Consider the following 27,458-nt stretch of genomic DNA (forward strand, 5'->3'; position numbering starts at 1 on the left):
CCTACGCCCCATCAAGTTAGCTACCAAACAATCCAGCATACGACCGAACTGCTCGATCGACCATCGAGGAGGCGCATAGCAGCTGCAGAAGAAGACCCCGTTGACTTTGGCAATGACGAAGCCCTCGTGTGTCACCAACTCTTGGACTGGGTATTTCCCCGTTGTCCATATCGCCGCCATTTTAGACCCATCGGTGACCCAATTACCGTTCCTGTTGGGTATCTGGTAAGGATCCGCTATGATGGCGATATCCGTCCCCCATTCAGCAACTGTCTGACACAGCAGTTGCTGGGCTGCATCACAGTGGTTCAAGTTTAGCTGCGTTACCTGTGCTGTGATTTTGCAGCACGCTTATACGCCGAGCACTTCGAACCCCCATGGGGTGCTTGCTGTACGCAGCTTTGCTGGAACAAATCAAACAATTGAGAGGGTTCGTGCAACATTGTGCCTTATGTCCCTCCAATCCGCAGCGTATGCAAAGCTTACTTCTGTCAGGGCCTTTGCAGTCCCATTGCTTGTGCCCCGGTTCCAAGCACTTGAATCAAACTTCGGGTTGCTCGTAAATGCTCACAGGGCACACCGACCAGTATGTGTATGTGTATGTGTGTGTGCGTGTCTGTGCGCACCCACGTACCAAAATGTAGCAAAAGTGTCACTCATTTTTCGGGCACTTATCTTCAACCGATTTACAACCGATTCTGTCCCATTGTTTCTTATTGAAAATTGGTCAGATCGGACTATGGGCTCGGAAGTTATGGCAAAAATACCATTTTTTACAAAAAAAAAATCAACTAAAAAATTTGTTACCCATTTTTCAGACACTTATCCTTAACCAATTTGCATGACGCAGAATCCAGGCCAAAATACTTTTTTTACGGAATAATCGCTCATTTTTCGGGCACTTATCCTCAACCGATTTGCTCGCAACTAGTTGCATTCGACGCAAACTTCTATCCCATTGTTTCTTATTGAAAATTGGTCAGATCGGACTACGGGCTCGGAAGTTATGGCCAAAATATCATTTTTTACAAAAAAATCAATCGAAAAAATGTCACCCATTTTTCAGGCACTTATCCTTAACCAATTTGCACGACGCAGAATCCTGTCCCATTGTTTCCTATTGGAAATTGCAAACTACTGACATGCTATTGTTTAGCCCATCGCCAGATCGTAGCCAGGATGTCCTGGGCTATAATTTTGGATGAACACTGTTTCGCCTTTGTTATCAGTAGCTGAGGTGTGGTTAATAACTGAGAGTTAATAGATGCGCGAGCCCTCCCAAAGGCTGTGATCAAACATCCTTCCCCCGGCAGAAATAACTATTTCTCGCGCTTAATTTCAAAGAGACGTAAGGGAGAATCCACGAGAAAATTTCGTAACAGGTCTTATGGAATTTGTGGACTCCAGAGAAATTTTCAAAGGTAATTTGGAGGAAATGCTTCAGGAACTTCCGGTAGATTTCCTTTAGGAATCTCTGTAAGAATTATTCGAGTGACTTTCGGACTCGCTTCCAGGAAAGCTTTGAAAGGAATTCCTGGAGGAACTTCCGGAGGAATTCCTGGAGGAATACCTGGAAGAACTTTCGGAGGAATTCCTGGAGGAACTTCCGGAGGAATTCCTGGAGGAACTTTTGGAGGAATTCCTGGAGGAGCTTCATCGACGCTGTCTCAAAATTATCTATTACGCCGGCGTCGGTAAAACTTCGATCGGTTGGAGCCTACGAAATAACTGCTCACACTGAGAGTTGTGTAGCTCCAAATGGCTGCAGCAAAATGCGATGACAGCAGCTCTCCGTCGGTGCGTGTGCACGCCACCGAGATCGGACGAGAAGAGGCCGAGTCATGGCTTGCTGCTCACCGATTGACACGCTGAGGTGGTAATATATAATCACACGCTGATGGTAATTTACTCAAACTCCACATTCCCCTTCTTCTCTCACAAAAAAAGGAACCAAAAATACCTTTAGCATAGGACGAGTGTTTTTTTTTTCAAAGTCCTTTTCGTAAGACGAAGTTGAACGTTGAACATGTTTCATTTGAAAACTGAACTCCAAAATAAACTTGACTTAATCGGCTCAACAATGTAAACAATTGAATTACCATACGCTCTACGGTATACAATAGGATATGTAGTTTCTTGATGGTTGTCCATATTGTATCAACACCGTGGTGGATATAATACGTCAACAAAGTTCTCTGATGTAACAATACTTCCAATTGTTTTTAGAACATTTAGTGCATAAATTTTAATCAAGCACCCCATGGGGGTTCGAAGTGCTCGGCGTATAAGCGTGCTGCAAAATCACAGCACAGGTAACGCAGCTAAACTTGAACCACTGTGATGCAGCCCAGCAACTGCTGTGTCAGACAGTTGCTGAATGGGGGACGGATATCGCCATCATAGCGGATCCTTACCGGATACCCAACAGGAACGGTAATTGGGTCACCGATGGGTCTAAAATGGCGGCGATATGGACAACGGGGAAATACCCAGTCCAAGAGTTGGTGACACACGAGGGCTTCGTCATTGCCAAAGTCAACGGGGTCTTCTTCTGCAGCTGCTATGCGCCTCCTCGATGGTCGATCGAGCAGTTCGGTCGTATGCTGGATTGTTTGGTAGCTAACTTGATGGGGCGTAGGCCGGTGGAGATAGCGGGGGACTTTAACGCTTGGGCCGTGGAATAGGGAAACCGTTCCACGAATCAACGGGGGCAGATCCTGTTGGAATCACTGGCCATGTTGGATGTGGATTTGGCCAATGTCGGTACCAAAAGTACCTACAACTGGAACGGGGCCGAGTCGATTATCGACGTTACGTTCTGGAGCCTTGGCCAATTTAACTTCTGAAAATTTTGTTCAAATTGCATATGGTCGGGGTTCAGCCAAACCGCACCAATCGGCTTTTCGACTGACTTGTAATATTTTGTTCGTTCAAGTACAACGGAAATTGTTTCATATTATGGGGTTGAGGGATATCCAATACGATTTGTGATCAATTAAATCTGATAAACAAAAGTTTGAGCAGAAAAATCGGTAATTTTTTGTTGGCGTTTGGTGTGCTTTGGCTGAACCCCGACCATATAAGCCATATAATAATATTTATCCAATTGCCGCAAATATGCATTATTTTTCATAAAATTTCACTGATGAACGGTAAAGCCGTAATAATTAAGAAATCCAATACCGTATCGTTTTACTATAAAAATACAATTCAATCTAATGTAATTTGAACGGTTTTCTTCGGATATTTCAACAACATATTTACGATACACTCTATTGTTTGACAAAAAAAAAGTGTATGAAAAAATCTCAGATTTTGTATAGTCACGATACTTAACAACCCGTACGTTCTAATGCGAAAACTTCATTTATAATTTAATGAATGGTTCATAACAATACATTCTAATGTATTTCTATTATTTCATCTACAATAAAATCTATTGATTTTTTTTGTGTTTTAGAGTGATGTTACAATAAATTGTATTGTTTTTCTATAATATTTTTTATTCGGGTTATTCTGCCCAATTAGTCCAACTATCAGCCTCGCGTATAGTAACACCATCAAGCTGACATCCAACAAGTCGATGTTAAACTTCCGACCAACCGCCTAGTTTGAATTATATTTATTTGAAAACGATAGCGATACCTCAATTTTAGATTGTTTGGTATCCCGGATAAAAGTGTATCATAGGCTCAACAGTGTAAACAAATGAATTACCATACGCTCTACGGTATACGTCAACATAGTTCTCTAATGTAACAATACTTCCAATTGTTTTTAGAACATTTAGTGCATAAATTGCAATCATTGATAACTCTGAAAATTTTGTTCAAATTGCATATAAGCCATATAATAATATTTATCCAATTGTAGCAAATATGCATTATTTTTCTTAAAATTTCATTGTTGAACGGTAAAACCGTCATAATTAAGAAATCCAATATCGTATTGTTTTACTATAAAAATACAATTCAATCTAATGTTATTTGAACGGTTTTCTTCGGATATTTCAAAAATATATTTACGATACACTTTATTGTTTGACAAAAGAAAGTGTATGAAAAAATCTCAGATTTTGTATAGTTATGATACTTAACAACCCGTACGTTCTAATGCGAAAACTTCATTAACAATTTAATGAATGGTTCATAACAACACATTCTAATGTATTTATATTATTTCATCTACAATAAAATCTATTGTAAATTTATTGTGTTTTATTGTGATGTTACAATAAATTGTATTGTTTTTCTATAATGTTTTTTATTCAGGATAGGACTAGTGTCCTATTATCCAACTTTGGAGTTGTTGCTGGAGTTGTAGCTTTGTGAAAGCTGGCAACGTTTTTTCAACTTCGTGAATTTCGGATATCTGATTCAACGGGCAATTCTGCTATGACTAAATAAAAATGCTATCCCAAAATAAACTTCAAGATATATAATCTATTTTGCTTTCCAAACATCTTTGTCGCATATGATAGTTCTGCATATCTCTCAGATTTCGTTAGAATAAGCTAAACTTGTGGTCTTATATACACTGTCAATTGTATAAATTTATGTTAACCAAAATCTATACTTACCGGACTCACCCTGCGATTTTCTAGATTGTCAACTTTTTTTTTCGGCAGTCTTTCAGGCGTGCTTTACGGTTTTCCAAGCCACAATCCATTTTCCAGCGGTCTCCCAGGCGCGCTTTGTGATTTTCCAAACCACAATCCATTTTCCAGCGGTCATCCCGATGCACTTTGTGATTTTACAAACCACAATCCATTTTCCAGCGGTCTTCCAGACGCGCTTTGTGGTTTTCCAAACCACAATCCATTATCCAGCGGTGTCCCAGACGCGCTTTGTGATTTTCCAAACCACAATCCATTTTCCAGCGGTCATCCCGATGCGCTTTGTGATTTTACAAACCACAATCCATTTTACAGCGGTCTTCCAGACGCGGTTTGTGGTTTTCCAAACCACAATCCATTATCCAGCGGTGTCACAGACGCGCTTTGTGATTTTCCAAACCACAATCCATTTTCCAGTGATCATCCCGACGCGCTTCGTTGAAATGGTTGTGATTGCTTTCCGTATTTAAAATTAAATACTGTATCTTTTCGCATATTAACCACTTGAATTCAACTCACCTTTTGAAATCAGCATCAGGATACAAACAGGAAACAACCTGGTAGGATCGCCAAAATGTGTAGCTCCAAATGGCTGCAGCAAAATGCGATGACAGCAGCTCTCCGTCGGTGCGTATGTACGCCACCGAGATCGGACGAGAAGAGGCCGAGTCATGGCTTGCTGCTCACCGATTGACACTGAGGTGGTAATATACATATAATCACACGCTGATGGTAACTTATTCAAACCCCACAAGAGTCACTAACTCAATGCAGAAGTAATACAAAAATAACAGTGTCACACTAGGGAAGATTGTGCGTCGAATGAAACTTGTTGCATTCAAATCTGTGAATACTAAAGGCTCCCTCAGACCTCAGCGGTTTCATCACAGCGACGATGACAAGAAGTCGCCGCGATTCTATCGTTGGGTCGCTGCAGGCAAAGTTCCATTTACGCTTCCATACCAACGGCGACAGAATCGCAGTCGCTAAGTGATAGAATCGCGTCGCAATTGTCGCATTGCGTGTGTTTGGGAAAACCTTAACAGTTCGTCGAGCTAAGTTGATTATTATTTGTACGTATTAAGGATTTCAATGTTTGTCTAAAATAATCTTGTTTGGCAAACGGTTATTCGAATTTTTAAACTTTTCCTGTTACTCTTTGCGTAAAATTCATAATATGAAATAGAGCTCAAATATTTTCTTAAAAATATCAACGTTTGAGCTTAATATTGGAGATTATGCACATTAGAGTGGGGCGTCATGGTCATTTTTTCAAATCAATGGTTTTTCAAAGCCATTCTGGGTCCTGAACAACTGTGCAGAATTTGGGACCGATTGGTTGCTTCCTCGCTTTCCGCATCGCGTTTGAAGTTTGTATGGAAATTAGTATGGGCGAACGTATATTTTTGCATTTCTACTACTAGAGGCTTCAGTTCATCGTAAACCAAGTGGCACATTGTGTTAAAGTATAACCCAAAGGATGCCGAAAAACTTTGCTGAAGAAGGCACGTTGCTGGAACGTCCACGAAAAAAGTTATAACGCTTAGAACATTGAGTGTTCAAACCATATGCAAAAAATCGTTTATTCTGCCAGCACTGCCGTACTACGTAGACCAATAATTTACCTGAGTGTTATTTCAAAATAATTGATCTTATAGGGCTTTAGAGCTAATGGGAGGTATCCGGAATCATTTCACAAAGAATAAAATCCGACGAGAAGGAAGATGGGTTTTGCCCTTCGAGAACCATAGGTTGTCCGGTAGTGCTGGCAGAAACATGGATTTCTTGCATATGGTTTACACAACCAATTTTCGAATCGTAATAACATTTTTTGTAGACCTTCCAGCTACGTACCTTCTTCGGCAAAGTCTTTCGGCATCTTCCAGACTAGATGCTAACGTATTAAGTCACGTGATTGATGATAAATTGAAGCCGCTAAGAGCAAAAATGTAAAAAAGTACGTTTTCTTATACTAATCTCCATGTAATTTTAAAACGCGATGCGGCATGCGAGGTTGCAACCAATCGAGTCCATATTTTGCACAGTTGATTGGGGTCCCAAAACGATTCAGAAAAACCTTGATCTCACTTGATCGGACGAAGTTTGCGTTTTTCCATACAACTGCGCCCCACTCTAATGCACATTGTTGTTAGTGTTCATTTTAGATCACAGTCCCTCAATAGACATCGATGACGACCATATTTGCAGCAGCTGCTGGATTTCTGGTGACCATTTCGGGTAACATGCGAACGATATGACTGATCCGAACCAAAGATGATGACTGATCAAATGGGTTAGGACTTGGAATGGGATTGCCACGCAGTTAGTATGCGCGCGCGGTAAGGCACACCCGTTTGGGTAGCGTAACGAGATGCCGCTTTGCTGGCATAGTAGAACGAGAATCACTGCGTTTCTATAATTATTGTGGTATTTTTTGTGTGGGAGCAGGTGAAATTGTAGCACTCCCATTCGGTGGCAAAATAAATGGAAATGGTTGGGTTTGGTAACGGCTGACCAACAGGTGGACGCAGTTATGCTTGATTAGGTTTCGATCTTCTTTTCAAAATAAATCTAACAATGAAATCATGTGGTATGCCAGTAAAGGGAGTCATGAAAATTATAATATTACAATATATTATGTCATCTTGTGCATTAGAATTTGCATTTGTATTGCAATTGATAACCAATAACACGCTATCACATTTCATTTCACAGGTGCGTAAGGTCCAATTTTTCCAATCAGTAAAATATCGTCTTCTAACTAATATTATACCATCCGTACAATTGTATCATAGATGAAAGCTTAATTAGATGCATTACATCATCGTAATTTTTCTCAATTCCTCCTCAATTAACTAAACAATTCTGCTACTAGGCAAAGCAAACCTCTGCTTCATTTTAGAAAATTGCCATTTCTCCGGTACCAACTCTTCGTCCTACACAGCACTCGATCCGTTCCACCATCCGAATGAGATTTACTCTCATTAGGTGACGCGAGGGGAATCCATTGTCGTGCAATTAATAATAATAATATCCACTCCGCGCAAAGCTCCACTCAGAAACTTACAACCAACCACTTTTCTCCAGCGTTCGTCAGACGGCATCAACCTGGGCGAAAGGCGCAAAGATCGCTTCGTTTTGCACCAGCAGAGCGCGTGTTACATAGTGGCCGCGAAATCTTCTTAATATCGATAATTCATTATCCCATTCCTCACATAAATATGAGTGCTTTGTTGCGAATTCCAGATATCCCTTAGAGAAAGTAATTTAACAAAATATGTACTGAAATTACATTATGGAAGGTAATAAAATAATACATAAGAATCACGAAAAAACGTTGAATTTACAAAAAAATTGTCATGCTTTTTCAGAAGATTTTTTCAAGGAAATACGAAATAATTTCGTGGACAAATTCTCCGAGCTCCCAATCGAAAGCAAGCCGCTGTGCAACGGTGCATTGTTTCTTGGAGAAGTGCCCCAGAAGTAGGAGCTGGACGGCGGTGATGCCGAAGGTAGAAGTCAGCATCCCATACGGGAGGTCGCGTGAGTGCAAAAAGTGAGGTTAAATACCCCTTTGCACGGCGGTGCTCATAGTTCCATCACTGTTGGTGTGTTGGAAGAAAGTTGGAAATATCGTTAATGAACTCGGCGAATGGCGAGGAAAACGAAAGCTCCAGCGCGAAATATTGTTCCGAAAAACCCGGCCCGCTGTGATCGTACCCCATTCATGCGATGCACAACCGTTTAATTAAGATTTATGCATCAGAGCGCCGGCCGTTGCCGTTTCTGTAATATCTGTTGGGTCTCGGAGGTTTCGGAAACCTCTCGTCAAAAGCCAACCGGCAGGCTGCCGTCAGTTACGGGCATGAACATAAAGTTGAGAATGTCGGCGGTGATGATGCAAATTAGTCAATCTCGTGTGGTTGGTTAGCGAGTTCCCCGCTTATCGTCGACCCAGCAGCAGCAGCAGCAGCCGAGCCAACTCTGGCTGCTGAACCAACCACGACGGTGACGGAGGAATTTCGATCCCGTGATAGGGCAGAGCCTACCCTCATTGATGCGAGGCAGCAACGTTGAGTTAACGGGTCGTCACAATTCCGCTAACTGTACGTGCTAAATTGAGCAAATTATCGCATCTTGATTGCTGCTCGTTACGCTTGTGCTGAGTGAGACGGTGGACACCTGAATTTCAAAAAAAAGATTCATTTCCGTGGCGTTCGCGTTTGACCTTCCTGAAGCAGGAAAAAAATAAAATCGACGTTCTGATCGATTACGATTGACTGCGAACCGTTGCCAATCGATTTCGATTCGGCGTTGGCGGACCGACATCCAAACAACACTCTTTACCACCTACGTAGTACGAAGCGGTCGGCATTTTTGGCGTAAATTTCCCACTTGACTGGACAAATCCTCGACCCTGTTTTAGCGCGCGAACTTGAAAACATTATTGTGAGCGAAGAAAATTTCCCATAATGTGCGCCTATTGGGGGCCACTTGGACATTGACAATGTACTCCACCAACATCGCCACAGGGTGCATGAACGAAACTGCATAACGATTAGAGGTACCAGTGGGTATGGCAGACTGGCGCTAATGGTTGGTTCAACTTGACTTGGCGAACCGCACAAGCCAATCAAATCAACGGAAAATCGCCGCGAAAATAGTTAATGTAATTCAATGCACGATCGAATTGTTGGGTTTAGTTTTGAACAGCTTCAGTAGGATAGGCGAACTATAACAGTGCAATGTTGTAAGGTCTTTGTTTTGACGGGCAAGTACAATGGCAAGGCTGGTAAATTGGATGATTTGCTATCACTTGTTAGTAAACATGGCGGAGAAGGGTTTTCATATTGAATCATTTCAACATTTAATTGATTTTTACTGTGGAAAATATGTCTCAATGGATTATCAACGCCACATGCATGTAGATTAAGAATCTATATCAAGAATAGCATCCAATTAGTTTCAAAATTCATTGAATTTATAAAAAAAATCAAGAAAACAATAAAAAATAGGCACGATTTTTTTTAACTTCTCTAAGTCTTCACGTTTCTAATGGCGTTCGGTGATCACATGTTACAGCCACCGAAACATTACGAAAATATGCGTTTTTACACGTCACATGTTACAGCCACCGAAACATTACGAAAATATGCGTTTTTACATAGTCTATTCTATTTTACATATTCTACCTATATTTGTAATCGTAACATCACGAGTAATGTTTCAGGTGTGTTTATTTTGATTTATGAAATCTTTTAATACTACAATTCCTCTTGGAATGATATCGATAAAGTTATTCAATTTTTTCATCTATTTCTACTTTCAGGTAATCCAAGAAGATTTTCAGCAATCTCATCAGCAATAATAACATTGAGAGTAAGTAATTTACAAAAATAAGTTCCATTTACCTTCAGTTTTCTATTTCATAAAAACTCCACTTTTCGTGAAAAAAAAAAACACAGAAAGATGATTACTAAATGGTAGATGGAGGAATCAAGAATCTGATAGCTATGTAAACGCATTTTAATCGCATATATACACCGGAGATGTTCCGGGTTTTCCGAGAGTCCGTTCAAGATGCATTTTTCCACTGCTTGTCATTTTATATGACATTTACTTTCATCAAGTTTTATGATTTATCCAAAAACTAGAACTAATATGCCCTCAAATGGTGGCTGTAGATCGAGAATCCATCAAAACTACGCAGAGATATGGCCATTTCCGTAAAAACGGTCCCGGGAACGTAAAGAAATTATAACAGATCGGAATAATGCAAATATGAGTATCTAACTTCATGGCTTTGCGAGACGATGATTACAGAAACATTTCCAAAATGATAGTGTCCACTGCCACCCTTATAGCAGGTTCCAAGGGCCTTCCCGGAAGGGGCGATTTTGGCACCATCTGGAACCATGCATATATGGGTGTCAAAATTCATGTTTTCACTAGATGAATAAACTCTAATCTTCTCGCGGTTTTCTGCATAACATTCTGTATTAAATTCTTCAAGATCTGAATGAGTATCATAGTTCTTCATCGTAAGTTGTGCCGTCCAACTGCAATTCACTGTTTTTGGATGTTTCTGCATACATTTTTGCATATAAACTTCCAACGAGTTTAGCACCACCCAAACGTTGACCGATTTGTCTGAAATTTTGTCTAGAGCATCTAGGCATCACATAGAACCGAATAAGAGGGCGGCCCATCTAAAAAATTGAAAAAAGTTTTTCCCATACCAATTTGAGCCACCCTAATGGCCATATATCTGTGTATGCCTAATGGATTTTTGATCTGCAGCCAGCATTGGTCAGCATATTAGTTCTAGTTTCTGGGGAAAGCAAAAAACAAGATGTCAGTAAACGTCACATAAAATGACAAGCAGAAGAAAAAATGCATTTTTAACATACCCTCGGAAAACCCAAAACATCTCCGGTGGCCAAGGACCTATCTGAGGTTTTGCATGAGGATAATATATTAGAAGAGTTTCCGATAGTCCTAATTTCATCGAAATCGGATTTTTCTACGCAAAGTTATGCTGATTTGAACTTCGACAAAATTTTGCCTATCTCAACCTTTTTGTCTAACCCCTTTACCTGCGCGCCGGTCATATTATCGGCGGTGGGGGCGTGGTGATTCTTTTTTGTCCCAGCGCACATAGGAGTAAATAAGTCAATTCTTGGCCAAAACTATTTTTTGCGGTTATTTGGGCCTGATATTCCTAGGATGAAGTAATAATTGCCAACTATGCAAGGAAAATGCAATGTTTTGGCTAAATCTATCCACCTAACAGTGTAAAACCAGATAAAAATTTCAAAATGCATATTTTTCAAATAAAACCTCGTATTTTATGTAAAATCAAAATCTCTTGCTGCCGCTACGTGAACGATTCTAAAATGGATATATTTCACAAAGTAGCAAGAAACCCGTAGTTAAAGCTCTATCCTTAAATGGATTTTCTAACATTTACATAGGAAAATCAAAGGGATTTAAAAGCTGTCTTGCGGTGTTTGTTGGTCTTCCGAGAGATGTAATGAGTGTGACAGAAAAGGTTCCTTTAGCAGCTGTAGAACTCAAGTCCTGAAATCAAGGTCAGTTTGGTTGATTCAAAATATCCCTTAACTATTTTTCAATGATAGTTGGTTCACGTGGAATGCTTAGTCCATATCTTGAAGTTACACCCAAGTGACTTATCTTTTCCGGATCTTGCCGTATAGATTACTTTTTCCTCTGAAGAAAAACATAAAAAATAGAAAAAATAGTGATTTTCAAGTGGTCATCACCTGAAACATAAAATTTATAATTTGACCATGAACATGAACAAAATGGAGACATACAACTATAAATCTACTCATTGTGTACTAATAATAGCTTGTTGAGAACATTTATGTTGTGTAAAAATCAGATTTTCCAAATACTTCACAAATAAAGTGAATAAATTCCAATTCAATACCTCATTTTTGAGCCCTAATTATTTTTTTTACTAAATTTTGGGTCACTTCTGAAATAGCCATAGTATGCAGAATGTTTCTAAGTATCTTAAAAAAATATAAGAATGTATAAATATTGACATTTTTTTTTTTTTGGGTTTTGTCCACGAATTTGTTCTAGTTACTCTTCTGTGCAGCGGCGACTGCGCACGCAAAAAAAGCGTTCCCGAATTTGTGAACCAGCAAAAATACACCGTGATTTAATTCATGGATTTGGGAACACCAGTCACGTTTTCCAGAACGTTCCAGAAAACGAGACTGTATTCCCGAATCCGTGACTGTTGTTCCCGAAAAAACACACCTTGAACTCGTTAGTTCATGAATTCATGAACAATTTTTTTTTGCGTGCGTCACGGTGGCGCACCGTTGACTTTTATTGGCGGCGGTGTGAATGAAAAAATCAATGGCTGAAAAAATCAATTTTAACGCGGATTTTAGGATTCACGCGGTTTTGATTCACACGGAAGGATAAAAATCGACTTCAGTGGATTAAAATTGCAATATTCTACGTTTGCTGATCATCAAACAGCACACTCAAATTAATCAATTGCTGGCGACACTAATCATTACCTAATTTCAAAATGTTATTTTGTTATTCTCTGATTTTTAACACTAACACTATTTTGTTATTCTCTGATTTTGATGAATCAAATTTTAACAATAAAACCTGCTTCACTTTTCATGACCCCTGAACAGTGTTGAGAATGAGATTTCGGTGACATAGAACTAATTTGTAATTATCTTTTGCAAAAGTTATTTCCAATTAAGGATTTTGTAACAGTGCAGTTGTTTTTTTTTTCTCAATATATCTATATTAAAAAAACCCTTCTCTAGCTCGCGGTAGACTGTTCAATAGCAAGTGACTGGGCAATCGGAGGGGTTTCGCGAACAACGTTATTGTTAGCTTATTGTCACCTTACTCAGGTTATTTTTAAACTAGCTATTGGGGGTGGAAACTATGGCTTTTGTTTGCAATTAATTGGGAAATATGTTCCATTAACATGGTCAAGAAAAACAATACAATTCTTGCTATTTTTCCATGATAATATGACAAATGATCCATAAAAAACTATATTTTGATCCATAAAACTTCAAATTTGCGCATTTTTTTATCGTGATGATCATCCATAATTTCAGTAATATGATCCATAATTTTAGTTATATGATCCATAATTCTGGCCATTTGATCCATAACTTTGTTCAAATGATCCATAGTTTTGATTATATGATCCATAAATTTTGATAAATGATCCATAGATTTTATACAATGTGTGGATAAATTAATATAGTTTCATTGGCCTTCTTTCCAAGCATTATGAATCACAGCATCAGCATCAAAATTATGGATCATATGACCAAAATTATGGATCATATGGCTGAAATTATGGATCATCATCAGGTTATAAATTGCGCAAATTTGAAATTTTATGGATCACTTTTCATGGATCATGTGGTATTCGCGTGTGTTAAGCACGAAGGTGTATACAAGACTAAGTTCTTTTCAATTGCACTGTCCAGCATGCAATTGCTGTTGCACTACTACTTCGATAGTGTGGCATACGTGGATGTACTTCATAGGTACTACCTAGAGCAGATCAACATGATATGGCGCATATATCAACGAGATACCTGTCACCACATCCCCCTTTCTATAAATTATATATTAACAAATAACACTCAAATATAATAAAGCATTCATAACACACTAAACGTTCAGCAACTTGTACGTCATTCGTTTGAGTCACGTAAACAATCCATAATAAGGATAAATACTCGAGATTATCGATTTAGTGTTTCGTTAAAACCTTCGAACTTTACATTTCAAGCGTAGCTCACTAATTGGTAAATTGCAATCAAGTCAAATTCAAATATTCAACTCATTTATTTATTTATTTATTTATTTATTTCGTCAAACATAATGTAGACTACATTAAAAAACTTATAACTATGTTCTATTGTAACTAATGTTCCTAAAATATTTTCTTAGGCTCATACGAGGCATGGCTAAATCAATTGCTTCACAATACTGATTGTAAACAGACATCATTTGATTCATTGGACTAAATTTTGCATAATTTGTTCGATGATGACAGGTGGCAAACAAGTTTCGATTTCTCAATTGCCGAGTAGGAGTGTAAAATTTAAACAAGACAATAGTTTGGTGGAATCAATGCGGTGCGAAACAATATCATTCACAAATGAGATCATGGCAAATTCACGACGCTTTTTAATGATTGGATATCTATAAGCATACATCGCGCCTCGTACGACGGAAGTGGGAATGTTGTCCACCCTAATTTGCGTAAGGCATATAAAAGGAATTGCTTTTGAATTGATTCTATTCGATCATCATGTGATTTCATATACGGAGACCATACAATGCTACAATATTCTATAATTGATCTGACATACGCAACGTACAAAGTTTTAATTGTATAAGGATCTTGAAAGTTATAACTAAATCTTTTAATAAAACTGAGCATATTTGTTGCTCTATGGATAATAGTGTTGTAGTGGTCAGTAAAGGTTAGCTTAGCATCTAAGATTACACCCAAATCTCTAACCCTTTCACATTTTTGTACTGGTTGATTTCCTAGAGTTACAGTTATCGATGGTGTGCTCCGTTTTCTACTGAAAGTGATCAAATTACATTTCTTGACATTAAGTTGTAGTAAGCTTTTGTTACACCAGTTATCAAATATGCGTATTTCGTTCAAGTAGATGTCATTGTCAACAGTATTTTTGATTTCCATAAATAGTTTCATATCGTCCGCATAAATAAGGATTTTATGATGCTTAAGAATGAGTGATATATCGTTTACAAACAATATGAATAGAAGAGGTCCTATATGCGAGCCTTGGGGAACTCCAGATGTTACATTGACTGGAAGCGACTGTTTCCCTTCAAATCGTACTATTTGTTGGCGGTCAGTTAAATACGATTTAATCCATTTAAGGAGTCTCATCTCAATTCCCAATTTCTCAAGCTTGAAAATCATCATAGGAATATCGAGTCTATCAAATGCTTTGCTAAAGTCTGTGTAAAGCGCCTCAACATGACTACCTTTGTCCATAGCATTCAATGAGTAATTTACAAATTCTAAAAGATTGGTTGTAGTCGAACGTCCTTTAAAGAACCCGTGTTGTGCATCTGTTATTATATGTTTTATTTGGTTGAACATCCTTCTATTGATGATTGATTCAAAAAGTTTAGGAATACATGAAATAATGGCCACTCCACGATAATTTCTAATATCAGATTTTTTCCCTGATTTAAAAATTGGTATTAGAAAAGACTTCTTCCATTCTTTTGGAAAGCTACTGGTTTCTAAAGATAACTTGAATAACCAATAAATGATAACACCTTCACCATTTCCAAACAGATTGTTGTATCCAGAAATACGTGGTATATCGACTGAAAGAATTCGACGCAGGTGTTTCGATAATTAAACTGAAAATAATTGCAATTTTAGGCTCAGTTTCGTTTAATATTTGTATTGCAACTTAAATTGATTAATTAATTATTTTAACTATTCTACTCTGCTTTAATGCCAAATATCCCTTAAGGTATGGTCAACATACCTTTCTTTGATGCTTATCTCCAATTGGGAGCTACATTTGTTTGATAATGTATACCCAACGCATTACAATTAGTTTATTGTATATCCAAGCCTTTCCTCAACATGGATACATTCCATGGTGGCTTTAGTCGCCTCAATTCAGCACGGTCCGTGGCTGTATGTCGCCAGCCACGCAGTCTTCCGAGGGTCCGCAAACAGCCTTTTTGTGCCCGTCAGATCGCTGTCGAGAACCATTTTCACCTGGTGACAATCCGACTTTCTGGTTACGGCTATCGCAGTCCTCCGACCACCCGCCGTGGTGTGAACGATGGCTGGTTCTCCCAACTTTGATGTAACTCGTATTTTTTTATATATTTATTAAGAAGACTTTCAGCCCTTGGCTGACTCGTCTCCGAACTCGTATTTCATATTCGCCCTATTCAAGCACTGTTCTTTCGAAAACTACAAATTCTCCTCGATCCTCTATGAGCATCGTCCAGGTTCCGTGTCCGTAGATGATCACCGGTCTAACCAGCGTTTTGGAACTAGTCATCTTAGTACGGCGGTGAACTCAATTCGATCGGAGCATTTTACGGATTCCAAAGTATGTACGACTTCCTGCCACAACGGACTTCTCCGCTGGCACCGCAATCGGAGTACACCAGTGAGCCCAAGTACACGAGCTCCTCAACCATCCCAACCACGTCACAAACTATACAAACTCGTGGGGGATGGCTAATATTGTCCTTGTCCTCTTGTCCTAAGATAGCACATGTGCTGTGAACTGGGTCCATGGTAGAGGTAGATGTAACATTGTTTCTAAGACTGAGAAATAGTTTATAAAAGATAATTATACCTACTAGACTAGCTAATATCAAAAGTAAACCTACAGATAAATTCTCGCATTCCACTCGATAGTACTTGGTATGCTGTCGTAGTACCAGTACATTATTACTATGTTCTAAGCTTCATACAACAAGTTCAACAGATTAGATTCGTCGGAAGATTCAGCAATCTATGATAAATATTGTGTATGCGTTCGATGCCGTAAGAACATGCTACCATTAATATACGCTAGTAGTTTTAAGTCAACCCGAACTTCTTCTTCAGAGTTCACTCATCATTTCTGTGATTGACTGTAACAACAGCTGCAGTGTGGTGTTGCGAAAATTAAGTTTTACCTTCACCCGTTCACCGTTGTCGCATATGATCCATGGGTTACCATTGTAAGCAGTGGGGCCCACCTCAGTAGAATATATGTGCTACGGGAGTTGATATATGAGCGAGCACACTTAGTTGACCGTGTTCAGTAATATAAAAAGAACCTCAACAGATTCCAGTACCCTTAAAGACTAGTTGGAGTATTAGTGGACAAATCTTGAACGTATTCGAAGGTCTACCAAAGCTGTGGAATTCGTGATTTGAATATCTCGACCTTTAACATAAGGAGACATAATCAAACAAAATCGAAACATGTATTTCGCAATTAAAGATTTTGACTTGATCTAGGTGACGACATAACAACAATCATGTTATGGTCACGCACTCTTTAGCACGGTGTATCATATAATCGTTCCATTCTCAAAGCTTTTTCAAGAATTGAGGTAGCCACGATTATAAAATCTATTATATTCCATCAGCCAAATAATAGATCACTTTAACTTACTCAAAAACTGTACTCCCACAAAGATTTGCTATCTCGCTAATGTCGAACTTAAGGACATAGTTGGAAGAGTACCACGATGGCCGCCAATATGGCACCGGACCTTACACGGACCAACCTCACACCTCCCGCACTCCTCTCCTACCAACATTCGAATGCATCGAACAGCATCGAACAAAAGTTTAATATTCAAATTACTAACCTGCTCACAGCATATTTATTCACTTCCCGGTATAATGAACATGTTTATCCAAAGAGTCCCATGCATTTCGGCTCGAATAATATCATAAATCAGCAGTTTCGTGCCAATTTATTAGACGTTCGCGATTTGGTGGGCTTATCACTGCACTTCACTTCTTCTCAAAGGGCACTGAAAAAATCAAGTTTTCACTCACTTCTCCGCACATGAGGAGCCCGAAATGTTGATGGAATGCAAATTAAACATCACTTTTCGAAATCAGTCACTTGTTTAAACCGAAAACTTAATATAAACTGCTATTTTTGCCCGAAAAAAACGATTAAAAACTGATAGCGGAGCGAATGTAAACAACGGCACCGGCAGCAGCAAACTAATAATTAGGGTGGCTCAAAAAATAATTTTGCTCCCGCTCAGTCGATTGTGATTTATAATTTGGGTGTCATCCGATGGTTTGGGCTGGTTTGAACCTTACCGGCTTACCGTGCACAAGTCGTTTCAGGCTTGTATGACAGTTTATATGGCGAGATTTAATTTAACATTATTCTGATTGTGGTGCTTCGCCATTGGGCCCTGGCGAGGGGGGAGACCATATGACTGGATGAAATATTCAAGAGCTTCAACTCCATAGACAATCCATATTGAATGGTCGTTCCAATAGTTGCGAGTCGATCGTAAGTAATCGAGGTTGTGAATCTTTAGCATGATGATTAGGCTTCTCAGAAGGCATCAGTGAAACGTGCAATTCAACAAAATACTCAGAATTTTTCTGCGATATCTATCGCACCAGTGGCAGATACTGCTAGTCCAGTCCAGTCTACACTATCGCACCAGCGGCAGATGCTTCATACAAAAAGTGTTACATGGGGGTGAGTGGGGTATAAAATGCTAGTTTTGCGTTACGTAATCAATGGATCTTTTCTGCGGTGCGGTTTTCTTTCAGTGAAGTCTCTGGAATGTTGCTTTCAGCTATGTGGATTCTCTTTTCGTCAGCGTATGGAGGGGAGGCACTGTTGCCAGTGTAATAAAAGGTTTAGTTTCCATACTAGTTTTTCATACAAACTTGAACCGGCATGCGCTCAACCACTTTTTGTTCAAATCGGTTTTTGGAGGACACTCGGAGCATGGGACGGAATCGAGTGAGCGTGGTGGTGCTGGGTCGTTTTTTGAACCACCCTACTAATATTCTTTGTTTTTTTTTATTACGACACCAATACTACTACAGTATATGACAGTTTTTATTGTACAAATACTTTCAAAGCTTTGTTTTGGTACTTAACCCACCTTCACCTTAAGTACATACATTACTAACTTTCTTAATGAACGCATATTGCCTTTTTTTTATTACAAATCTCTACTGCGCAGATTTTTAGGATTTCATTTTTAACGTATATCTTTTTTCCATGGACTACAACTACATCATTCACATTTTATATACTGAATTTCCGTCCTCGGTTTAATGGCAATGACCTCTCAGTGAATTTATTCACAGCACCTTTGCGTTCTTTGTAAACTTAATCACAGTGCGTCTTGCATTTTTTTTTGTGAATTTAATCACAGCGCTTTTGCACTCTCAGTGAATTTAATCACAGCGCCTTTGCGCTCTTAGTGAATTTAATCACAGCGCTTTTGCACTCTAAGTGAATTTAATCACAGCGCCTTTGAGCTCTCAGTGAATTTAATCACAGTGCATTTTGCACTCTCAGTGAATTTAATCACAGCGCTTTTGCACTCTCAGTGAATTTAATCACAGTGCATCTTGCACTCTCAGTGAATTTAATCACAGCGCCTTTGCGCTCTCAGTGAATTTAATCACAGCGGTTTTGCGCTCTCAGAGAATTTAATCACAGTGCATTTTGCACTCTCAGTGAATTTAATCACAGCGCCTTTGCGCTCTTAGTGAATTTAATCACAGTGCATCTTGCACTCTCAGTGAATTCAATCACAGCGCTTTTGCACTCTAAGTGAATTTAATCACAGTGCATTTTGCACTCTCAGTGAATTTAATCACAGCGCCTTTGCGCTCTCAGTGAATTTAATCACAACACTCTCAGCTTCTATCAATAGATTTCACACAATAAAGAAATTTATTATAATTTAAACCGACACGTGAAATCAATTGTACCACAATATTTTTTTAAAGTACTTCCCTGAGTTATCTTCCACATCAATCACAATCTAACAAACCAGTTTTGCATCTAACTTCACATTTATCATTGAATCAACTCACTTCACAATCTAATCACATTTATTACCTGATGAATAAATTAGCGTAACACTATCATTTGTTTTAAATTTTCTACGTTCCACATGTTGTAACACAGCTACATACGATGAAGATTTCCATTTCTGACACAGTTATATTTATTCGATTATTGACCACGACTTTAGTTAAAACGTAAATTAATTTCACTATTATCACAACGACTGATTTCTGAGAAATGACGATGACTATAACAATAATTATTCTCATCACTAAAAATTTTCCTTTTTTTTTAGTTTGCAATATTTTTATTGAGACGTAGAAATAAATCTCAACCGTGTATTTTAATTTCCTTGAATTCGAATGAATCATTCGAAATAAATGTTTAGAACCACCTTTCTATGCTGAAGAATGTGACAGGGTTTTCCGTGATTTCTACATAACGTTTTACTGTTTTTTTTTTCATCCAATCATTATTGGAAGATGCTCTCAAAAACGACCCGTTAATGTCACATCATGCATGGCTACAACCATCATCTTTCATGCTTATATAATTACTTGTTATGGTCCCAGCCTGACCCAACAGGTGCAAATGAGAGCAATCATCTATCATTGGAAAAGTGTGACTATTATTACATTCGCCGACTACTTATGATGACGCTTTTCTATTCGAGATCAAAAGCAACGATATCAAATATACTTCATAATGATGAGCTCTAGAAAATTGTGAACCAAATTCTACGTCTATAATCCGTGCATATTGCAGCGCGGAACTGCAAAATAAACACGTCAACTAAGCCACATCTAAACTACATAAAATAATTAATAATCATGAGCTCGACCTTTCTCGATATATATTAATGTGTAAACTGTGCTATAGTTTCGTCATGCTCTATTCGTGACTTACTTGATTCCAGAACGAATGATACAACACTTACGGCAGCGGCTGCTAAATACATCATCCTGTAAACACTGATCAAGAAAAGACAATACAATCACATGTAATTGCGCTTTCAAGTATCAGACACTAAAACTTCATCACATCCCTATCCGTCTCAATGTCACCATCAATCGTTATAGGTAACACTAAACACAAATTAATGCGCTCTTCCGCACTTCTCTTCCACCTGTTGCTGCCCATTAGCCACGAACCACGCGGCAAGCAAAGGCTTTCTTTTCAATTCTATTTTTTTTTCACCTTCTTTTGTGCAGACATGATCGCCTCCATAGCGAGCACTGCACATTTTGGATCACGCGTTTTCCTGCACTATGAACCACCAAACTAAACAATAGTTTATGAAATTTCTTATAATTGTTTCGGTATTAAACAATATTATAACAATGATGCTTCTATCCAGCAAACCACTTGTGACTTGTTTTTTTCTCCTCGTCGCCATTTGTGGTATCCGCGTGTGTTAAGCACGAAGGTGTATACAAGACTAAGTTCTTTTCAATTGCACTGTCCAGCATGCAATTGCTGTTGCACTACTACTTCGATAGTGTGGCATACGTGGATGTACTTCATAGGTACTACCTAGAGCAGATCAACATGATATGGCGCATATATCAACGAGATACCTGTCACCACAGATCATAAAAATATTCTTTATGGAATCTCTCAAACTATTTTATGGATTTATGGTAGCGTTTCATGGAACATTCAGATGTTATTTATGGATCGTTTTTCATTTATTTATGGATCGTTTTTCTACATTGAACGGTGCAAAGTAAGGGCTGCCGTTCTTGATGGAGTTCCTGGAGGAATTTTTGGAGGAAACGAGGTTTTTTTTGGAAGTTCCTACAGCTTTTTCTTAGGAAATTGGGAATTCTTAGGCATTGGGAATTCCTTCGGCATTGGGAATTCCAAATCCAAACCAAGTCAAATCCAAATCCAATACAAATCCAACCCAAAACAAATCCAAACCAAATGCAAATCCGATCCAAATCTAATTCTATCCAGATTCAATCCATATTCAATCCAAATCCAATCCAAATCCAAAATTCAATCGGAATCCAATAAAAATTAATTTCAAATCCAATCCGAATCCAATCAAAATCCAATCTAAAACCAATCCAAATCTATTGAAAATCCAATCCGAATCCATTCTAAATCCATTCCAAATTATAACTAAGCCCAATCCAAACAAATCCAAATCAAATCAAAATCCGATCAAATCCAAACCAAATCCAATCCAAATCCAATCTAAATCTAATCCAAATCCAATCCAAATCCAGTCGAAATCCAATTCAAATCCAAACCAAATCCAATCCAAATCCAATCCAAATCCAATCCAAATCCAATCCCAATCCAATCCAAATTCAATCCAAGTCCAACCCAAAACCATTACAAGCAAAATGCAAGTCCAATCCAAATCCAATCCAAATCCTATCCAGATTCAATCCGAATTCAATCCAAATTCGATCCAAATGCAATCCAAATCCAAAACAAATCTAAAAGGGGGGGTCTCGTAGCGTAGTTGGCTACACGTTCGCCTTACAAGCGAATGGTCATGGGTTCGATTCCCAGCCCCTCCACCAAACCCTCGTCAGTCGCCGAATCCGCAGCCCATACGGTGGCGTTTGGGGTACGCGCCTTATCGTCACAGCTGCCTGATGACGACTGACAACTTGTTCTTCTCGGAGGAATTCCGCCAACGTTACCCGGATTAAAGGCAGCCGAACAATGCAACGATCATTGAATACACGATATGGACAAACGGACACAATGGACTCACGATTAGATGGACTGGCAACGACAACAATAACGGTAATGGAAATCTAAAAATAGATTCTGTTTGGCAGAATACCACAGTAGATCTCGGCACAGTAGCGGTTAAGCAACACGGAGTGCCTAACAAATAAAGAAAGGAATAAAAAAACCAATCTAAATCTAATCCAAATTTGAACCAAAACCGATCCAAACCCAATCCAAGCCTAACCCAATCCCAAACACATCCGCATCCAATCCAAATTCAATTCATATCAAAACCAAATCCAATCCAAATTCAAACAAATTTCAATCCAATCCAAATTTAATCCAAATCCGATCCAATCAAAGTCCAAATCCAATCAAAATCCAAAACCAATTCAAACCAAATCCAATTTAAATCCAATCCAAATCAAATGCAAATCCGATCCAAATCCAATCCAAATCCTATGCAGATTCAATCCAAATTCAATCCATATTCAATTCAAATCCAATCAAATCCAAATCCAATCCAAATCCAACCCAAAATCAATCTAAATCCAACTCAAATTTGAACCAAAACCAATCCAAATCCCATCCAAGCCTAATCCAATCCCAATCAAATCCGAATCCAATCCAGATTCAATCCAGATTCAATCCAAATCAAAACCAAATCCAATCCAAATTCAATCAAATTTCTTTCCAATCCAAATCCAATCCAAGTCCAAACCAAATCCAATCTAAATCCAAAACAAATTCAATCCAAATCCAATTGAAATGCAATCCACATCCAATCCAAATCCGATAAAAATCAATTTCAAATCCAAACCGAATCCAATTCTAATCCAAACTAAGTAAAATCCAAATCCAATCAAAATCAAATCCAATCCAAACAAATCCAAATCAAATCCGAATCCAATCCAAATTCAATTCAAATCAAAAACGATTCCATTGCAAATTCAATCAAATTCAATCCAAATCCAAATCCAAATCCAATCAAAATTCAAAACAAATTCAATCCAAATCCAATTCAAATCTAATCCAAACCAAATGCAAATCCGATCCTAATCTAATACAGATCCTATCCAGATTCAATCCAAATTCAATCCATATTCAATCCAAATCAAATCCAACCCAAATCCAAAATTTAATCGGAATCCAATAAAAAATAATTCCAATTGAAATTCAATTCAAATCCAATCCGAATCCAATCAAAATTCAATCCGATACCAATCCAAATATAATCAAAATCCATTCCGAATCCATTCCAAATCCAAACCAAGTAAATTCCAAATCCAATCAAAATCCAATCAAATCAAATTCAATCCAAACAAATCCAAATCAAATCCAAATCGAATCCAAACCAATCCAAATCCAATCCAAATCAAACCCAAAACCAATCTAAACAAAATGCAAATCCGATCTAAATCCTATCCAGATTCAATCCAAATTCAATCCAAATTCGATCCAAATCCAATCCAAATCCAAAACAAATCCAATCCAAAACCAATCTAAATCCAATCCAAATTTGAACCAAAACCGATCCAAATGCAATCCAATTCAAATCAAAACCGAATCCAATCCAAATTCAATCAAATTTCAATCCAATCCAAATTCAATCCAAATCCGATCTAATCCTAGTCCAAATCCAACCAATATCTCCAAAATAAATTCAATCCAAATCCAAAATTCAATTCAATTCAAATTCAAATCCAATTCAATTCAAATCCAATCCAAATCCAATCCAAATCCAATTCGAATAAATTTTCTTTAGAAATTCGAATAGATTTCCGTTGAAAATTCGTTGCAAATTCGAATGAGCTTCAGTTGGAAATTCAATTCCGTTGAATAATGAATTTGGATTGTAAGCTTCGTATGAATTTTAATCAAGCTCTGCTCGAAATTCGAATGAATTTCTTTGGAACATCTAACGACTTTCCGTTGAAAATTAAAATGAATTTCCGTTGGAAACTCGAATGAATTCCTGTTGGAACATCTAATGAATTTCCGTAGGAAGTTTTAATCAAGTTCCGTTCAAAAGAATTTCCGTTTGGAACTCGAACAAAAATTTCCATTGGAAATTCGAATGACTTTCCGTTAAAAATCAGAAAGAACTTTTGTTGAAAATTCTAATGAATTTTCGTTGAAAATTTGACTGATTTTTTAAAGAACATTCTAATGAATTTCCGTTGGAAATTGTAATAAATTTCCGTTGGAAAACTGAAAGAATTTTGAATTAATCTCACGTCATCAATCGAATGAATTTCCCGTCGAAATACGAATATTCTTGACTTAGAATTTTGAATATATTTACCAAGGAAATATGAACGATTTTCCTTTGGTAAAACGGGTGAATTTCCAAAATGTTTTCCAAAATTCCAAAATAAAATCTCATTTGAAAGGTGAATGTATTTTTCGTGGATATTCGGATGAATCTCCCGTATAAAAATCAAATGATTCTCCGCCAATATTTGAATGAATTTCTCCAGAAAATGCAAATGAGTTTTTCGTTGGAAATACGAATGAATGTTCCGTGGTTTTTCGCATCTTCAACCTCGATAGCTGAGTCATTTCTCATTGTATGACACGTGAAAACTCTTGAAATGACTGCTAGCTTCTCTAGGCTAACTCTGGCAAGACTCGAAAGTCTGTCTTCAATATTATTAATTACCATTTATATGTTGACATTTGAATGCAAGGTCTTCACACGAATTATTTAAATTTACAAAGCTTGAAACTTCCAAAACCGTATTGAATCAACTTGGCTTGATTCTTTACGCTACACCACCATCATCAGCTCCTTCAAGTTTACTAAAATAAAACTGATAGATATCTTCAAATTTGACCAAAGGAACACCGCATTTTGTTCCGGCTACGGTCAATGCAGGCGCGTGCGCAGATACGCTTCAATTAGGTGACCTCAAAATCTTTGCCGTCGATTCACGGTCGAATCAACGGCCCGTGTCACACCGTGGTGTCAGCGCGACGAACTAACCTGGGTACGAGATATTATAGCATGACGTTCGCTCAACCTTTGATTGACCTATGGGCCAATTCAACCAATAAAAAACAATCTGCAAAAAAAACAGTTTTCTAAACAAAGCTAAACTGAACATGGCAACGTGTTTCAAGTGTCACGGCGTAGAAAGTTTTTCTGAATTTTAAATACAGACATTTTCGTAGCCACCAAATGACGCTGATCGTAAATTGTAATGAATGAAACCCCCATCATCTGATTGATTTAATTTCTTGCTGAAATAAACCAATCTGGGCATGACATTCAACGGCTAATGATATCCCAAATTCATTATGCTGACTTCCGAAACACAAATCACATGTTCCGCCTCTTGGGAAAGGTCAAACCCCATTATGTCCCGGAACCATAACTCATGGAGGACAGTTTACGGCATCGATTTCGGTGAGGGCGAGAGTACACATATTTCGAACATGGGCCAGAGCCGACGACCGGTGAATTATTAATAGCCCAATCCCGAGCCAGGTCTTTCGTTTTTGGATTCCACCGCCAATGTCTGTTGCTACGATTCAACAAAACCAAACGGCAATGAACTTCAACAACATTGTTTTGTTGAAACATAGACACGTAGCTTCCCACGAATATGACGCTTCTTCCCACGCCCGCAAACAGTCAGCAGTCAGTCGGCGGATAGAAGTTATTGAATGGAAGGTGCCATAAGCAGCGGTTCCTCGCTCTCACTCTCGTTGAAATTTTTCATCGATTGCCTCCGCTCTTATGAGTGTTATGTAGTCGGAGTAGGTACCTACCCCGCCCCGTTGAACTCTCCAGCAGCCTCAGCAACAGCAGCGGGTTGTGAATTTCTTTCCCACTCGTCCACCTCGTAAAAAAATCCCTTTGTTTTCTATTTCGGGTTGATCTCGGTTCGCTTGGCGAACGAAGACGTAGATGAAATATTAGCGACGGTAATTGATGTGACGTATTGGTACTTGAAGCAAATGAACTTGAATGACCAGGTTTTAGTTCAAGCAGCAACTGAATTTCACTTTCATCTACGATTTTTAGCACTTACAAAGTCGATTTGTATTAGGAAATAATTGGACATAGCGGACATTGGGCATAGCGGACACACACTCAATATGGATTCGCGAAATGCAGAGCTAGTCAAATTTATCTTTTTTGGGGTGAGTGCGTGAATGATTCATGAACCCACTTCCCACATTGACTGCATTCTAACTTGAACACGGCCACGAAGCCCAGATAGCTGTCCTTCGAGCAAAGATAGCTTATCCGACACCATTTCTTAGTGAAATTTAATAAATAAATTAAGAAATCACAGATTGGAAGATTTCCTGACAATTTTGTAGACGTAACTAAATGTAAATTGGATGAACGCATGTCGTATGCATACTTGGTATATTTTGGATAACGTTCGACATTCTATTAAACTGCGGCTGCCATTAATTATCTTGTAGTCGCTCGAGGCGTTGATGGAAGTTCGGTAAAGGAGATCAGGACAATATGTGCCCCGACAAAACTTTTAGTTTCACGATCGTTGCATCTGAAATTGTACTATTTGACTGTTAATAATGTTTCCCATTTACCTTTCAATATCATCGTCAATTTATCACAGCTTAGCTTAGACTAGCTGTACATATCAATAGTTGCTCCTGATTGATCAGAGTTGATGCAAATAGCACTTCGATCCAAGTGAATAGTGGTTGGGGTTTACCATCTATTCTCGGAGTGCACGTTTCAGACGCCAGCCAAGTCCTTACAGTCAGTTGGGAATGGAAGGAAATGTTAGTGTGTGTAGTTATTGTTGCTACTAGAGACCGAGAATACCTCTGCATCTTCACAATTACAACAGAAAACAAGTTGTGTTGATTGGGTGAGGTAATCAGTCACATAGATCAGGATTCACCATGTGAAGTTATGTAACCTATGTTACTTCTATTTTACTAAATAGTACGGATATTTTTGTACATCAGTATTAGTATTTCCTTATCTGATCTTTAAGAATTGTTTTATTATTATAGTTATTATAGATCAACTGAGCTTTTACTTTTTT

General features: G+C 38.2%; 1 protein-coding gene across 4 annotated transcripts in view; it reads left to right on the forward strand.

Moving 5' to 3' along the window:
• Window positions 1–27,458, forward strand: part of LOC134203207 (ATP-binding cassette sub-family G member 8) — a 190,963-nt gene that overhangs the window by 98,918 nt on the left and 64,587 nt on the right. For 2 of the 4 annotated variants that reach the window (XM_062678101.1, XM_062678095.1), the window contains one exon: window positions 9,945–9,994. The exons of the other annotated variants lie outside the window; for them this stretch is intronic. The gene's annotated coding sequence lies outside the window, so the exon portion shown is untranslated. The remainder of the gene's footprint in view (window positions 1–9,944; window positions 9,995–27,458) is intronic. 4 annotated transcript variants of the gene reach the window in all.

Source organism: Armigeres subalbatus, chromosome 1 (assembly GCF_024139115.2).
Source record: "Armigeres subalbatus isolate Guangzhou_Male chromosome 1, GZ_Asu_2, whole genome shotgun sequence".
Classification (NCBI taxonomy): domain Eukaryota; kingdom Metazoa; phylum Arthropoda; class Insecta; order Diptera; family Culicidae; genus Armigeres; species Armigeres subalbatus.